Source organism: Orycteropus afer, unplaced genomic scaffold (genome assembly GCF_000298275.1).
Source record: "Orycteropus afer afer isolate SDZICR_OR568_19922 unplaced genomic scaffold, OryAfe1.0 scaffold00010, whole genome shotgun sequence".
Lineage (NCBI taxonomy): Eukaryota > Metazoa > Chordata > Mammalia > Tubulidentata > Orycteropodidae > Orycteropus > Orycteropus afer.
Genome location: NW_006921597.1, coordinates 362,904 through 379,350, shown reverse-complemented (window position 1 = coordinate 379,350; position 16,447 = coordinate 362,904). Strand labels below are relative to the sequence as shown.

The window sequence follows — 16,447 nt, the reverse complement described above, 5'->3', positions numbered from 1 at the left end:
GCTAACCAGAAGGCTGGCGGTTCAAACCCACCAGCCACTCCTTGGAAGGAAGGTGGGGCAATCCTACTTCCGTAGTGATACTGCCTCGGAAACCCAAGGCGGGGTCGCTATGAGTCGGGGCCGACTCGACGGCACATAACAACAACAACAAACCCCAATTCTGGGGTCGTCTCGGGTCCATAGCGCTTCCTGTGCTTGGAGGGTAGGTGCTATCTCAGACTCTCCTATGAGACTGTAGAATCCTCACAAAGATAACTAGATTTGAAAGTAACTGGCTTCTTTTTATTATTCTAAACATTCTATTCTGTGCATAAAATCCATTATTCCTAGGAGGTTATGCAGGGAAATGTGACTCAACTAAAAAAAAAAAAAACGTTGCTTAAAGGGAGAGTATCAGCCAGCCAGATGATGGCAGGTGAAGCATATGAGACCTTTGCCACATGAGAGGGTCAGTGCTTTGTTCTCACCAGAATAGACACTCTTGATATGGATCTGTCTTCCCTACCTGCAATGATTCTGTTAAAACAAATATCTGTGTGGACTTACAGAATGCTTTATACCCCATTTCAGTATTCCACACAGCATTGCTTCTGACAAAGAATTCTTTTGACCATTGCATTGGACTCATGGTCTTACCCTGAAGTGGCTAGAGTGATGGAATGATCTTTTGAAGCTCTTATTTAAGTGCTAGTGGATGACAACACCTTGAGGATCTGGTAGATAGCCTGTAAATCAATGGCCAATATATGGTGGTGTTTCTCCCAAGTTCACAAATTAAGGGGTGGAAATGAGGGTGGCCCTGCTACTACCCTGAGTGATACATTACTAAAAGTTTTGTTTTCCACCCCTGCAACTTTGACCTCTACTGATTTAGATGTCTTAGTTCCCAAGAGAAGAATGCTTCCACCAGGAGATATAATAATGGATGTGTTAAAGTGGACATTGTGACTGCCACCTGGCCACTTTGGACACCTCATGACAAGCACCCAACAGATCAAAAGAGAGTTGGTTCCTTTACCGACTGAGATGATTGACCCTCACCATGAAAGGGAAACTGAGTTGCCCTGACACAATGAAAGGGAAGAGGAGTATGTATGGAATGAGGAGATCCCCTGAGGTACCCTGTCTTAGTTCTCTCAAACCAAACTCACTGCCATCAAGTCAATTCTGACTCAGTGATTCCCGTTGGGTTTCCGAGGCTGTAACTCTTTACACAGAAGTAGATTGCCCGATCCTCCTTCTCCAGAGCAGCTGGTGGTCTTGAACCACTAACCTTCTCCACTATGCCACCAGAGCTCCTTTCTTAGTTCTCTACCAAAACTAAAAAAAGAGAAAAAAACAACCAAACTCACTGCCATCAAATTGATTCATAGCAACTCCTCCTTGGGTTTCTGAGGCAGTATCTCTATGGAAGCAGATTGCCCAGTCTTCCTTCCAAGGAGTGGCTACCCACCAGCCTTCTGGTTAGCAGTCAAATGCCTTAGGCACTAGGCTACCAGAGCTCCTTCTAATAGAAATACCACAAGTGGGTGGCTTTAACAAACAAATTTATTTTCTCACAGCTTAGAAGGCTAGTAGTATGAATTCAGGGTGCTGGCTCCAGGGGAAGGTTTTTTCTCTCAGCTCTGGAAGAACGTCCTTATCTCTTCAGCTTCTGCTTCCTGGTGCCTTGAGATCTTCATGTGTTTTGCATCTATCTTACCCCATCTCTTCTAATTTGCTTGTTTAATCTCTTTTATATCTCAAAAGAGACTGATTTAAAACACACTCTATACTCATCTAATTAATATAACAAAGAAAACCCATTCTCAAATGGGATTATAACTACAGGTATAAAAAGTTAAGATTCACAACACATATTTATGTGGGACACAGTTCAACCCACAATACACCACCTGGTACTCACTGTGCCCTGTGATTCAAGTCAATGGAAAATTACAACAACCCAATACATCCAGGACTGAAAATGGCCCAGATCCTTGAGAAAGAGCATTCCAAAACCTAAGGCATTTGACAGAACTAAGGCTTCTCAGCTGTAAGCCAAATTTCTTTTTCTTACTCTGAGACTGACTTCTGCTTCATATGTGACAGGATAGAAAATTTTAAAAACATCATACAGATTAGAATTAGATAATGCTGAGGAATGTGTTTTGTCAGGGTCCTACTATGCACAGGTATTAAGCATGTGACTTGAGTGGTCAGCTGATTCTCAGGAAATGTGTCTAGATCCCCTTTACAGCACCCTGTCTCTATATTTTAAAATTATTTTAGGAAACAGCCAAAATCCTGTCAACTGCAGCCATCCTGACAAAGAAGACCAACCCCTGCAGAGGTGGTCAACCAAGACCACCAATGAAAAAAATATACCCTAAATGTTTTACCACCCTCCTCAATTTCAGTTTTTATCTTTATTAACCTTTGTATCTCTGTAGCTCCTGGGAGCACTTTGTCAAAAGCTTCTTGACTCTGTCTTTCCTGGTTTTGCAAAACGCTCTTTCCCCATAATAAATTCTTTCTTTTTAATTTTAAGCAGATTTGTAGTTTTTGCCTCCCCCCCGCCCCCATGACTCACTTTAGGAATTAAGGTTTTGGGTCACCTGGTGCACTGCAATGCTTGCTCATGGCAAATGGGCAGTAAAGAAAGTAGTTGTAATCATATACCAGCATAAACCATGAGAGAGTTGCAGAGTATTTCTTAGTTATTTTGATATGAATACGTTTGTGTATCTATTAACCAGTATTCTTCTTTTCTCCTCTTGTATCCCTGTATCAACGAATACAGTATTTGCTATATATTTAATGTTTTATCTCAGTTTTAAGTTACAAGTTAGCAAAAAGGGACTGTGTGTCAACAGAAAAGAAAAAAAAAAGCATTGCTCAAAGATGAATAAGGAATTTTGTATCTTTTGGGAAAATTGCTAGCATGTTTTCATGGTACTGGGAAAGCATGATTTTGCTATTGTCTTGATTGAAAGTTAAGTCTGATTAAAAGAAAAAGAGGAGGAGGAGGAAGATGAAAGGAAAAAAGAAGAGGAAAAGAGGTGTACAGGTATACCAAATGAATAAGAGGTGAACTGTGGTGGATTTGTATGTGTCAGTTTAGCTAAACAGGAAATACATTTCCCAGAATTCCCATTCCTGTGTAGCTTTGGGCCAAAGGAGACATTTGCTAAGATTTGGGAAGTGGAATTAAAGTAGCCACCATATTCTTTTGTATACTGATGTTTTGGTTCTCTCATGCTGCGATAACAGAAATACTGCAAGTAGACAGCTTTAACAAACAAGGATTTCTTCTCTTACAGTTTAGGAGGCTAGAAGTCCAAGTTCAAAGTGCCAGCTCTAGGAGCTGGGTTAAGGCCCCTCAATTTTGGGCTTCAGCTCTGCCTCCTGAGGGCCACTAGAGCTGGAGAGTTTTTCCAACTCATGCAGCTGTTGGCTGCTGAGGCTGATGAACCCAAAATCAACAGGTAAAATGGCACAGTCTCAAGATTAGCAAACAACACAGCAAGACACTAACTAGTTCAAGTCCAGGAACCATCAGATCAGCAGACAACAGGGCAGGCCACTGAGATGAAGACTCAGCCAAATGCAAGATCCAGATGTGCAAAAAGCTAGAAACCATTCTCAAAACTTCTCTTCATATACTGGAAGCAGGCCACACCCCGAAGGTAGCTACTTAGTTGCTCACAGCAGATTCTACCATGGAGGTGATTATAATCTCATCATGGGGAATAACTACATCTAGGTGCCAGGCACTCAAAACCAGGCCCAGCCAAGTTGACAAACAATCTTAACTACCAGATTCCACTCCCTGTCAACTTGCCATCTATAAGATCTTCATTGGGTGGCCCAGGTCTCCTAATCCATCTGAGTGGTGACTTCACCCATTGGCCTGGCAGCCCCGTCCCCTCACTTTTGGGCAGTCGGTATGGCCCCTTCTACTGGCACTCATGTACGGCATCCAGAACCAATTTGGTGAAAATCTGACTCTTTGAAACCTAGGAGGCTGTGGTGGTGCCACCCCCAGAGGTCATGGTCCTACACTTTGAGACTGAGGCACCTTTGCTTCCCATTTCCTTGGTCTCTTGAAGCCAGCCTGGCCTCTGTCCTGTTCCAGCAAATAATCACAAAGCTCTTTAGCTCTACCAATTATTGCCTGAAGGCAACCCACTCCATCAAGAAGCCTCCTGCCCAAAGGCATTCCATTTTCTCACTCCGTGGGCTAGCAAGATCATCTCTCTGCCAGCCCTTGCTGGTCTCTCTGCCATGGTCTCAGCACAGGGATCTCAGGTCCAAGGACATACTCCTTTCCTCCCTCCACATTTCAGGTATCTGTTAGAGGAGAACCCCACTCCTGGCACCAAATTCTGTCTTGGCTCTTAGTGCTTGCTATAATAGAAATAGCACAGGTGAATGGCGTTAACAAACAGGGATTTATTCTCTTAAGGAGTTTAGGAGGCTAGAAGTCCAGATTCAAAGTGCCAGCTCTAGGAGCTGGATAAAGGCCCCTAGGCCTTGGGCTTCACGTCTGCCTCTTGTTTTAGGCCCATTAGAGCTGGAGGCTTTTTCTGACTCCCGCGGCTACTGGCTGCTGAGGCTGATGAACCCAAGATCAACAAGTAAAATGGCAGATTGTTGGCTCACAGGACAGTTACAGAAGCTGGCAAATCCCAAGTTGGTGGATCAAATGTCAAACTGGAGACTTTCCCCCCCCCCCACCTTATTGCCAGTTTATTTATTTATTTATTTATTTATTTTAAAAAATTTTATTTTATTTAGATTTGGGTGAAGATTTACAGAGCAAATTCACTCTCGATACAGCAGTTCACATATACTTCGTCTCATGTCATTGACCACAGTTTACCACAATGCAACAGCTCCCCTCCAATTTCCTCCCCAAGGTACCACTTCCCAGTGTCCATCCCTCCATACTCTCCTGCCCCCTAAGCTGTCTCCCTGTGCATAAGGTGCCCTTCCTTCTCCCATGATTGTTCTCTCAAGGGCATGTGTCCACTTGAGGTAAATGTTCAACTCACATACCTGTACTTTGCTTGGCTGGAAACCACAGGTGTGGTCTCAATTCCAGACCTGAAGGGTAGCTAGGGGCCATAGTCTCAGTGGTTCCACCAGGCTCTATTGGACCAGCAAACCTGGTCCCAACCATCCCCCCCCCCCTTTTTTTTCCCTCCAAATGATTTTGAGTTTTATTCCACATTGTTCTCCCTCTCTAGCCAGGATCTCCTACATCCAAACTGGAGACTTTTCCTGACTCATACAGCTATAGGGGCTGATGAATCCAAGAATGGCAGGCAGTACGGCAGGATCCAGATCCAACAGAAAGTTGCAGAATTTTCTCAGGATGTCCATATCTATGTTAGAAGGAGGCCACACCCCTGAGGAAACTCTTACAACTGACAGGCTGCTCAAAGCATTATCCCACCTTGGAGATCTCAATGCCTTACATTCAGATCTCATTTGGGAATGACCACACCACAGCTGCTTAAACCATTCATAATCATGGTCCAGCCAAATTGACATACAACCTTGACTATCACACCTGGGAAGGACAGGGTATAAGGTGCTGAGCTTACACTGTCATTTATCACCTGGCTCACTTTGTGGGCTTGGGACTTGCAGCAACTACAAGCTGCTGGCTCCCCTTCTCTTAAATGACGTTCCCATCACTAAGGTTGGGAGTTTGGGGGTGAGACACAGGCAGATTTCAGTTCTCCCTTCCCTGTGGGTTTCATTCATCCTTTGTTCTTGCACTTGTCATAGCTAACCCAATGTAAACGCCTGAGGTATTAGGGAAGTTTCCGGTTGCTTAAGGAGCATCCTTTTTAAGAAATCAAATTTGGAAAATATCAACATAATGTTTTAACAACAACAACTATACATACATACATACATATATCTGTGTGTGTGTACACACACACACAAAATGAATCAAGGAAACCTTTGAAGTACATATTAAAAAAAAAAAAAAAGGGTCATACAATTGTTACTGTGAATCTGTCACCAAAAAAAAGAAAAAACAATTGCAGAAAAATAAAAGCCCATCAGCTGTGTAATTTTTTGTCTCTTTCACAGTTACGGGGGCGGGGCAGGGAGCTTAGCAGTCACTAGAAAGTGACTCAGTATTGGATTTCTTGAACACTTTCTTAAAAACTAAGGATTTGTTTAAATCTTAACTTCCTCCCAGAAAATTTCACCCCTTATCCATGAACATAAAAAATACTTATTAAAAGCAGTAGTTGGAATTAAGAGCAACAAACTAACAGTTAATAAAATTACCTAGTAAATAGAGTACCTGGTCTATTGTTAGAAAAACCAAATACCAGGGGACGCGCGAACGCAGTCCCCCACTACCACAAATTATGCAGTCGAGTTTCCCACATTTGGGGAAATCGCAGGGGTCAGCACATCCGGAGTGCAATGGATAAGCCTCGCCCTGGGAAAACCACCTTCGTGATCATGGTATCTCCCCCGCCAGGTAAGTATGAATTCCTCTACCCCTGCGCCGGCACAGCCTCAGCCTTCTCACACTTTCGGACATGGTCACTTCGGTCGTCTCACTCCTGAGTCCTCATAGCCCCTCTACGGTCCTGTTGCATAAAATTTCAAGCAATCTTCCTGGTGTTTTCCCCACAGCACGGAAAACATAACTTCCTTCAGCAGCAGATGCCGATCCAGCAGCCACTGCGCTGCCTCATGTACATAAAGCACGTCCCACAAGTGACGTCACAGACCTTGCTGTTTTCCTCCATCCCACCTTCCGCTCCAGTCCTGGGTCCTCTTTTGCTTCCTCCCATTCATGCTAGCTGGCCAATGAGCCTGCCGGCAGCCGGAGAAAAAAGTGACGTCTGCGTTTCCCTGCCCACCACGGTCTAGGCGCCAAGCGCAGTCTGCGGTCTGATCTAGCTGCGTCGCTCCCAACTGTGCGCGTTCTTAACCTCTCTTCCTCTCAGACCCTTTTGGCACTGTGCAGAAGCCTGCGCGTCTTTCTCGAAATAATGGCTCTTAATGTGTACAATAGAACGACTGTTCTGCTTGATTTTAAATGTTTACAAAGGACACCAGTCTCTTTCTAATCCAGTCATCTTTGTGTTATAGCATTATGTGTGCAGTATTTGTTTCTTAAAACACATTAATAAACCAGTTATGGTAAAGAAGTCTGTTGCCTTGACAATTCAATTTCATTCCTTGAAATTTTCATTTATTGTACTTTGAATCTTCAGGTATGGCAAAGTGCCTTGAATTATATTTATTTATAGAACTCGTTATTTATATTAGGACCTCTTGGACTAATCTAATTTCCTTAACTGTTCTCTCGTTAACGTTGCTCTTTCTGCTTTAGTTCCTGGGAAATATTCTTGACATTATCCTCCCAACTCTACTATTACAGTTTTAATTTCCAAGATTTTTTTATTTGAATGCTTTTTTCTTTCTTGCAATCAGCTTTTGTTTCATGAATGCAATATTTCACCTATTTGGGAGAGTATTAACTATCAGAGTGGTTTTGTTTCACTCTGTAGAGGAAAAAACAAATGGTGTCAGTGGAGAATTATGCATCATATACAGCATCCTCCAAAAAACTAAACTCACTGCCATCCAGTCGGATCCAACTCAAAGTGACCCCTCCTTGGGTTTTCCAGGTGGTATCTCTAAGGAAATAGACTGCCCCATCTTCCTTCCGAGGAGTGACTGGTGGGTTTGAGCTACCAGACTTCTAGTTAGCAGTCAAATGCCTTAGGCACTACACCACCAGAGCTCCTAGTACATGGCCATAATGCTGGTTTAATGGTCAGAAAGAACCCAAATGGCATCTGAAACTTACTTTAAGCCTCAAAATGGAGTTAGGGCTCCCACTGCAGACCACAGACCACAGACTTCCACAACCCCAAGATGCTTTAGAATTTAAGTTCTCATACAAACACTTTAAAGAGATCTTTTGCAACATATCTGCCCCCAGCAAATAACGTCCTTTGATTTCTCCACTGCTGCCTCCATGGCCTTTGTGGATCTAAGTTAAATGAAATCCTTAACAACTAAAATCTTTCTCCATTTATCATGATACTTCTCATTTGTCCAGTTGTGAGTTTTTTGTGTTCTTTATGGTTAGGTATAATCATATTGGAGTTGATAACAGACTAAAGTGAGTCCCTCTTCACGAGCAACCTTAATTAGTTCATTTGCACCAAATACTTGAGAGAAGAGAAAAACAAAACTGGTATGAGTTGGTTACCACTCCAACCTTGGCCTACTGGAATGTCTGGTATCTCCCTATAAGATAAACTAACAAAGTGGCTAAGGAAGGGACATGGGGAGGATAGAAAACAGAAACCTGCTGTGGCAATTTAAGTTTGCCTCAGTTTTAGCTAGATTAAAAAACAGAAGCCTGGAAGCTCGCTTAAATTCCCCCCTCCTTCACTACCACAGCTTCAAATTTTAATTGAAATGGTTAATCATAATGATGACTGGATTAGAAAGGGACCCGTTTCCTTTGTAAACATTTAGAATCAAGTAGACCATTTGTTCTCTTTTACTCATTAAGTACCGTTATTCCAAGAAAGACACACAGGCTAAAGGGGTCTTGCGGTTCATACTCTAGAGGGCAGAGGCCTCAGAATAAGTTTGTTCAGAGAGACCGAAAAACTGACCTGGAGTCACTCCAAAAGACATTGAGTTTATTAAGGAGATTTTATGGAAAAACAGCACTGTATCCAGTGGCAGCAGACTGGTCAAGTCTCCCAAGATCTGCACCCCACCTCCCATCCTGCTAAAATTTATACTAGTATGGGACAGTGTTAGGGGGCTTGTATGATAAGCCAGCGTAGTCTGGCTGGTGGCCAGTGCAGGTGGTCAGCTCCCCTATGGAGGTATTGCAAGATGTTTCTGCTGAGAAGGAATTTCTTTACATGGGTAGTCATGAGTAGATGTTCCTTCCTGATAAGACATTGGCATCAGCGCCTGCAAGCTCGGCTGCCTCAGGAACGTGTAGGGAGGGGAAGTCAAGGAAGGGGGACGTGAAAATACAGAGCTTACAATGGAGGAATTGGAGTCATTGTGGTGTGTTCAAGGCCTATAGCATACACTTCACCCCAATGCCCCTAAATGGCCGGTACAATGTGTGTGCTCCTGTTTCGCATTATCCCTTGAATCTGGGCATTGGAGTATTGTAACCACAAACCACAACAGCAATATAGGCCACAACAAAAGAAAAGAAGGAAAAGTAAAATACAGAATATGCTGTAAAGAAATTTTTGCCAAGATGAAGGGGGGGAATTTAACCATTCAGAGATAAGATCTATACTTAATTGCTGAATAGCAGAAAAGTACAGTTGTCCAGGGGTTGATAAAAAGGGTCTGCATAACCTGAAGTCTTGTGCCAGTCTTTAAACATGCTCAGGCAGTCTGGTCAGCTGGGTACAGTTTCCAAGGGAGGCCCACAGCAGAAGTTGGTAGCTCACCACAAACCCAAGAGTCCAATTGCTTGCAAACTTCTGTGACCATAATGGCCCAAATGGCAAAAATGTTACCTGTAACACTAAGGATGATAAGGAAGAGATTTTTAAAGGTACCAAAGTAGGAGCTCTGGTGATATAGTTCCTAAGGTACTTGACTGCTAATGGGAAGGCTGGCAGTTCAAACCCCCAGTCATTCCTCAGAAGGAAGATTCTTGAAAACTCCAAGGAGGGCTTGCTATCTTTTCTTTAAAAGTAGGTTGAGTGTTGATTGTTTCACAAAACACAAGCTGTGGTAGGAGAGGAAGTTAAAATTATTCCTGGTAAAGGTTTGTGTCCAGGCTTACAGTATAAAACTTGTTGACCTACAGGATTTTCTACTTTAGGGAGACCCGTATAATCAAGAGGGGAGGGGATAAGGAGGTTCCAAATGCCTAGAAAATAAATCCCCATCATTAAACAAGTGGGTCCTGGATTGTAAATTCTAAGGACACAAGGGGGTTTTGAGTGCAGGCAAGGTGTTACCGTTAAAACAGTCTCAAGCCTGGCTCCCCAGGGAGATGAAATGCCAAACCATTGAGGTCCTGTTCACCATTTCTAGGGAAGTTTAATCACATGGTCGCTTGAGTCTAGGTCTTGTGGCAAAGGCAAGAGGATATTGTTTTTGTGCCCAACAGCAGGCAAAAGATCAGTGTCTTCTGTGGCTCTAACTTATATTCTCATCTTTCACTGTGGTCCTTGGGTTAGCGGGTGATAGATACTGGGGTGTTCCTGTCTTTTATACTCATTGATTTTCTGTATGGCTTCTGGTAGTCATTGGGTCCACTGATCCAAATAGTGGGTCTCCTTTCCTGGAGCTTGTTTTTAGCAGCCCATTCATCTTTTCAATGAGGCCTGCTGTAGTGGGATTGTAGGGCAAATGGAAGTGCCAAGTAATGTCATTGGCATCCACCCAATCTTGTACTTCATGGGCAGGGAAGTGGCCTTGGTGATTGTCGATGTCCGTGGGAGTGCCATATGAGGCACACAGCCGGGTGAGGCCTCGGATGGTGGACCTCTCTGTTACCCATTTGCAGGGATATGCTTGTAAAAGACCAGTGGCAGTGTTCATATAAGTAAGGGCAACGTGGCATTTGTCAGATATGGGTAAAGGTCCTGTATAATCCATTAGCCACTTCTGGGCAGGAGATAAACCACCAGGTATACACCCCATCTCCTTTGAAATGTTTGGTTTTTTTTTTTTTTTTTTTCCTTTCCAGCATGCACTGGGGGCATTCATCACAGGCTTCTTTGAGACATGGTGATGGGAAGGCCCATCCCCTTGGCAATGGCTCATAAGGTCCTCAATTCTTTGTGCCTTATCTTGTGATGTAGCCACTGACCCACCTCAGTCTGCAGGAGGTGGGTGGTGAGGGCATGTAAGCAGGCCAGCTCCTTGGCTTGTGTGTTATCTGAAGGAGAAAGAGGGCTATGTGCCTATACATGATAAACAGCTATGCCCAGTCCTTGGGTCCTAGCCCAGATGTCAACCCACAGTTGTTTGTCCCATAAGGGGTGGCTGGCTATGTTCCAGTCTTTGCTTTGTCAGTCTTGTAGCCATAAAGTAAGTCCTTTATATACTGCCCAACTATCAGTACACAAGACAATTGGGCTATTTTTGTGCATAAACACTGTCCATACTGCTCTTATGGAGCTCTGGTGGTGCAGTGCCTAAGGCATTTGACTGCTAACCAGAAAATTGGTGGTTCAAACCCACCAGCCACTCCATGGAAGGAAGATGGGGCAATGTACTTCCGTAAAGATTTACTGCCTGGGAAACAGAATGGGGGTCACTATGAGTTGGAATCAACTCAATGGCAGTGAGTTTGGTTTGCTTTTTGCTGCTCTTAGCTCAGCTCATTGCCTACTCTGCCCCTCTCCTTGATCTAACCACAGCGTGTCCAGGGAGGGTTGTATAACCACAGCCTTCCATGGCAGGGTGGTGTCTTGGGCTGAGCCATCAGTATACCAGGTGGTCTTGGGGATGGAACCTGAGCTAGGCTTTATTGACTACTCAGAGGCACTGTTGGTTGAAGTGCAGTAGAGTCAGGAACGTCTGCCATGTACACAATGGGACCTAAAATTTGATGTAACTCATCACTTAATGTATTGGTAGAAAGTATACTGTGTTGTTGCAAATAGGTGTGCCACTTTGCTAGGGCCCCTGGGCCACCCTTGATTGTGGCTTGCTGAATTCTTTCACCCATCCAGCAATGGGGTAGTGGGTCTTTACAGTTATCTGAATCCCTTTTGTAATGTCTTCTATGTGCTGTAAACTCCAATAAACTGCACACAGTTGTTTTTCCAAGGGGTTATATCTCAGTTCAAGGAGCTCTGGTAGCACAGTGTCTAAGGTATCTGACTGCTAACCAGAAGGTTGGTGGTTCAAACCCACCAGCCACTCTGCAGAAACAAGACTGGACAATCTACTTCCACAAAGATGTACCAACTCAGAAACCCAATGGGGGTCACTATGAGTTGGAATTGACTCAATGGCAGTGGGTTTGGTTTGGTTTTTTATAGTTCAGTTTAGCCCCCTTCCAAAGCTGAGACCAGAAGCCTGGAGGAGTGTGTTTCCCCTGTTGCCTTTGGCATAAGCCCTAGCAAAGCCCTCAAAGTAACTTGAAAAAAAAAAAACTCACTGTCATCCAGCCTTTGTCTTACCCAACCACACAACATCCAAAAATTTAACAGACTAGCTGGGACCCTGCCACTTGCATAAGTTTATGGCACATCACTGGTTTTCTAAATGCCTAATTAATTGGGGATCAGTTTCTTGCAAAAGGGAGAGAGTTACACGTTAGCATGACATCATCAATATAATAGAACAGAAATACATTCTCTGGTTTCTTCCAGCATTCTAAATCCCTTGCTACTAAACAATGGCAAGTCGTACCAAACTATGCAAATAACTCTGAGGTAAGACATTAAAGGTCCAGTGCTCCTCTTCCCATTGAAAGGCAAACTGTTTCTGACTCTGGGTATCTATAATCACAGTGAAAAAGGCACTAGCAAGGTCTAACACAAAATGATATGTATCAAGGTTTTCACTCAGCATTCAATAGGGAGACAATGTTTGGAACAGCAGCATGTAACAGCAGGGTCACACAGTTTAAGTCTTAGTAGTCCACTGTCATCCGCCATGTCCCATCTGGCTTCCTTACAGGCCACACAGGACTATTATAGAGCTATGGGTTGGTCTTATAATGTTTACCTGTGTTAATTCTGCGATGTTGTTGTTGTTGTTGTTATGTGCCATTGAGTTGGACCCGACTCATAGTGACCCCTCCTTGGGTTTCCGAGGCAGTATCACTACGGAAGTAGATTGCCCCATCTTCCTTCCGAGGAGTGTCTGGTGGGTTTGAACTGCTAGCCTTCTGGTTAGCAGTCAAGTGCCTTAGGCACTCTGCTACCAGAGCTCCTGACTTTTACCATGCTACCTCCATATTCATCTATAGCACTTAATGGGCTTTGAAATTTATGTATGTTACGATGAATTAGGGTGCATTCAGCCCTGGTGTCAACAAGTGCTAAAACTGTCTGCATATTGTGTGGAGGCTAATATATGGTGATTTCTACATGGGGCCTATCATCCCCCACTAGTCTTCACACCCATAAAGTGGGAATATCTCAGCCCCACCCCTAATCCGAAGGAGTTTGGGCTTACCAAGTGGGCAGTGCACTTGGTTGCACTGGCATGAATTGTTGTTCAGGTTTGAGATGGTGCCAGAGTCTTAATAAGACTGCATTGGGTCATTTATCTATTTTCTCCTTGGGGGTCCCTGCTGCTATTAGATATTGGTGTGTCACCCAGGGAGAACTTGCCTTTCTTTTCCTTTTCACTCGCTTTATTGGCTTTCTGTCCTGTGGCCCTAGAGGTCCAACAACACAGTTTTTCTGTTTCACATAGGTCTGCGGCTGCATAGGCAGCTTGGGACACTGGGAGACCTACCATGGGATTTAGTATGGAAAGTAGAGGACTGAATCACTGGTTAGGGGCAGACTGCAAAATGGCATCTTTCATTCCAGTCACAATCAATTCATTATCTGGCCCTTGGTAGTGTTCAGCATATATCGCATGCTTCATACCTGTGGTGGTTAAGTTTGTGTGTCAACTTGGCTAGGCCTGGTTGAGTGGCTGGGCAGCTGGATGTAGTATTCCCCATGATGAGACTGGTAGTCAACTCCATGGTGGAATCTACTGTGAGCAGCTGAGTAGCTGTTTTAGTATGTGGATGTGGTCTGCTTCCAGTGTATAAGGAGAAGTTTTGGGAATGGTCTGCAGCTTTTGGCACACTGCAAGTAGCATGTTGCAGAGTTGTTGTTCAGCGGCCTGCCATGTTATTTGCCAATCTTGGGACTGTTAATGGATTTGAATCAGTAGCCTGCTGTGTGGTTTGATAATTTTGGGACTGTGTCATTTTACTTGTTGACCTTGGGTCTGTCGGCCTCAGCAGCCCAGCAGCTGCCTGAATGAAGAGCCTCTGGGTCCAGTGGGCAGGGAGCAAGAGGCAGAGCTGAAGCCCAAGGTCGAGGGGCTTTCATCCAGGCCCTGGAACTGGCACTTTGAACTCAGATTTAAAGCCTCCAAACTGTGAGAGAATAAATCCCTGCTTAAAACCACCCATCTGTGGTATTTCTGTTTGAGCAGCAATAGGTAACCAAACAATACTTAATTCCCTGATGACCTCTTGTAATTTTTCCATCACAGTCCAACGGGAGGGGGGAAGCAGGGAGATCCCCCTCATTTGGCCACATGGCTTTGCAGGCCACCATGATCCATACTAATGAAGAAACAATCTGTCCCCCATTTATGGTGGTGTAAAGGCGCTGCCCCTAACGAGGAGTGGGAAGTAACTGAGGCCATTTTGGACATTTCTAAGCCAGCTAGAACGTTACCATCTGCTCCAATATCCCACAAGTGTAGGATCCAGGCTACCGATTTCCGTCCTTTCTGCGGGTATATGGTGGCTAAATGAACCAACTCTGAAGCCATTTGCCAGGTCTTTTCTGGAGCAGGGAGATCATTAGGATCCACCCCCTGAGTTTGGGGTTGGTCAGTTTTAAATGTGGTGACAGTAACTGGGGGAGTCTTGGAGGGGGGAATTTCAATCTCATTCCATCCTTCTCCTTCTCCCTCGGAAGATTCCAAGGGGTCTCACTTCTTTGGGTCCCAGTCGACCCTGGTCATGATGGCGCCTACTCATCTGGGAGCTGCCTCCTTTTCAGTTTCGCTACTTCACAGGCAAGAGTTTCCACTGCTTGATCGGAAGCCTGCAAACGGGTAAAGTGTCGGCGATGTTTGCCCGAGCTACTCCAGCTTTCGTTTCTAGCTGGAGGTCATCTCCAGCCGGCGCCCCTTTGCATCGGCGGCTAGCTCAGCAGGAACAGCCCGCTATAGCGGCGTTCTTCTTACCTTTTTCAGCCCCATTCCCTGCACGAGCTCTAACAAGCCCTGCGGCGTTTTCGGGGCGTCCTGTGCAGGACCTCAGCTTTCTAACAATTTGGCCATCTTGGGATTCCCCCAGCAGTCCTGCGACCCCACCCATCGAGTCTTGAGTACTTGGCGGTCTTTCAGTATCCTGCTCATAGAGCCAATTGTTGGGTTGACACCTAAGAGGGCAGAGGCCTCAGAGCAAGTTTGAGCAGAGAGACCGGAAAACTGACCGGGAGTGACTCCAAAAGGCATCGAGTTTATTAAGGAGATCTTAGGGAAAAGCAGCGTTGCATCCAGAGCATCCTGAGGTCCGAGCCCTGCCTCCCTCCCACTAGTACCGGGCAGTGTTAGGGGGCTTGCGGGACAAGCCAGGCTAGTCTGGCTGGCCGCCAATATAGGTGGCCAGCTCCGCTATGGAGGTATTGCAAGATGTTTCTGCGAGGAGTTTCTTTACATTGGTGGTCACGAGTAGATGTTCCTTCCCGACAAGACGTTGGTGTCAGCGGTTGTAAGCTCGGTTGCCTCAGGAATGTATAGGGAAGGTAAGTCAAGGAGGAGGAAATGAAAATACAGAGTTTAACTTAAGATGGAGGAACTGTAGCCATTTCGGAGTGTTTTAGGCCTATAGCATATACGCGCGCAGTGGGAGAGACAGAGCTGGATCAGGTCGCAGACTGTGCTAGCGGCCGACACTGTGGCCGGGAGGTGGTGGGGAGAGGAACGTTGAAGTCACTTCTCTCACCCGCTGCGGCAGGCTGATTGGCTGGGACTGGGAGGAATCAAAGGTGGAGACGCGGACCACAGCCGGAGAGGAGCCTGGGACACAGGGAAAGGTCCGTGGCGTCACTTATGGGGTGTGTCTTATGCAGATTAGACAGCGCAGTGGCTGCTGGATCTGCATCTGCTGCTTAAACACGTTCTAATTTTGCGTGCTGTGGGAAGGAGTTCGTGACTGTCGCTTGCAATAGCGTGCAATAGGAGCGTAGAGGGTCTGTGAGGGCTCGAGAGTTCGGGGAGCGAAATAACCGTGCATGTAAAGTGTGAGAAGGCTGAGGTTGTGCGGCCGCAGGGGTAGAGGAACTCATACTTACCTGGCAGGGGAGATACCATGATCACGAAGGTGGTTTTCCCAGGGCGAGGCTTATCCATTGCACTCCGGATGTGCTGACCCCTGCGATTTCCCCAAATGTGGGAAACTCGACTGCATAATTTGTGGTAGTGGGGGACTGCGTTCGCGCTATCCCCTGAAAATTGGTTGTGCAAAGATAGGTTTGGTAATAACTATAATTGTCTTTGATTTGCTTAGCTTTAATTGCTCTTTGTTTTTGATATGTATTGTGTAAGTTATATTGTTTTCCTTGTTCGTGTAAATAGCTAAAAAAGCTCCCTTTTTTAAAAGGAGAGGTTTTTTTTTCTTTAATCAAAAACTTTTTTTTTTTTTTTTTACCGTACTGCTCAAATAGCCTTGTAGTGGGTTACTTTTCTAGTGATTGCTTAGCTATTTTTT

At 44.9% G+C, this 16,447-nt stretch overlaps 2 non-coding genes across 2 annotated transcripts; one reads left to right on the top strand and one right to left on the bottom strand.

Annotated features, from left to right (window-relative positions):
* Nucleotides 1–6,338: 6,338 nt before the first annotated feature.
* Nucleotides 6,339–6,501, bottom strand: LOC122150921. The gene has a single exon (XR_006163910.1). It is a non-coding gene; the product is annotated as a U1 spliceosomal RNA (small nuclear RNA).
* Nucleotides 6,502–16,023: 9,522 nt separating this feature from the next.
* LOC122150905 lies at nucleotides 16,024–16,187 on the top strand. The gene has a single exon (XR_006163900.1). It is a non-coding gene; the product is annotated as a U1 spliceosomal RNA (small nuclear RNA).
* The last annotated feature ends 260 nt before the right edge of the window (nucleotides 16,188–16,447 follow it).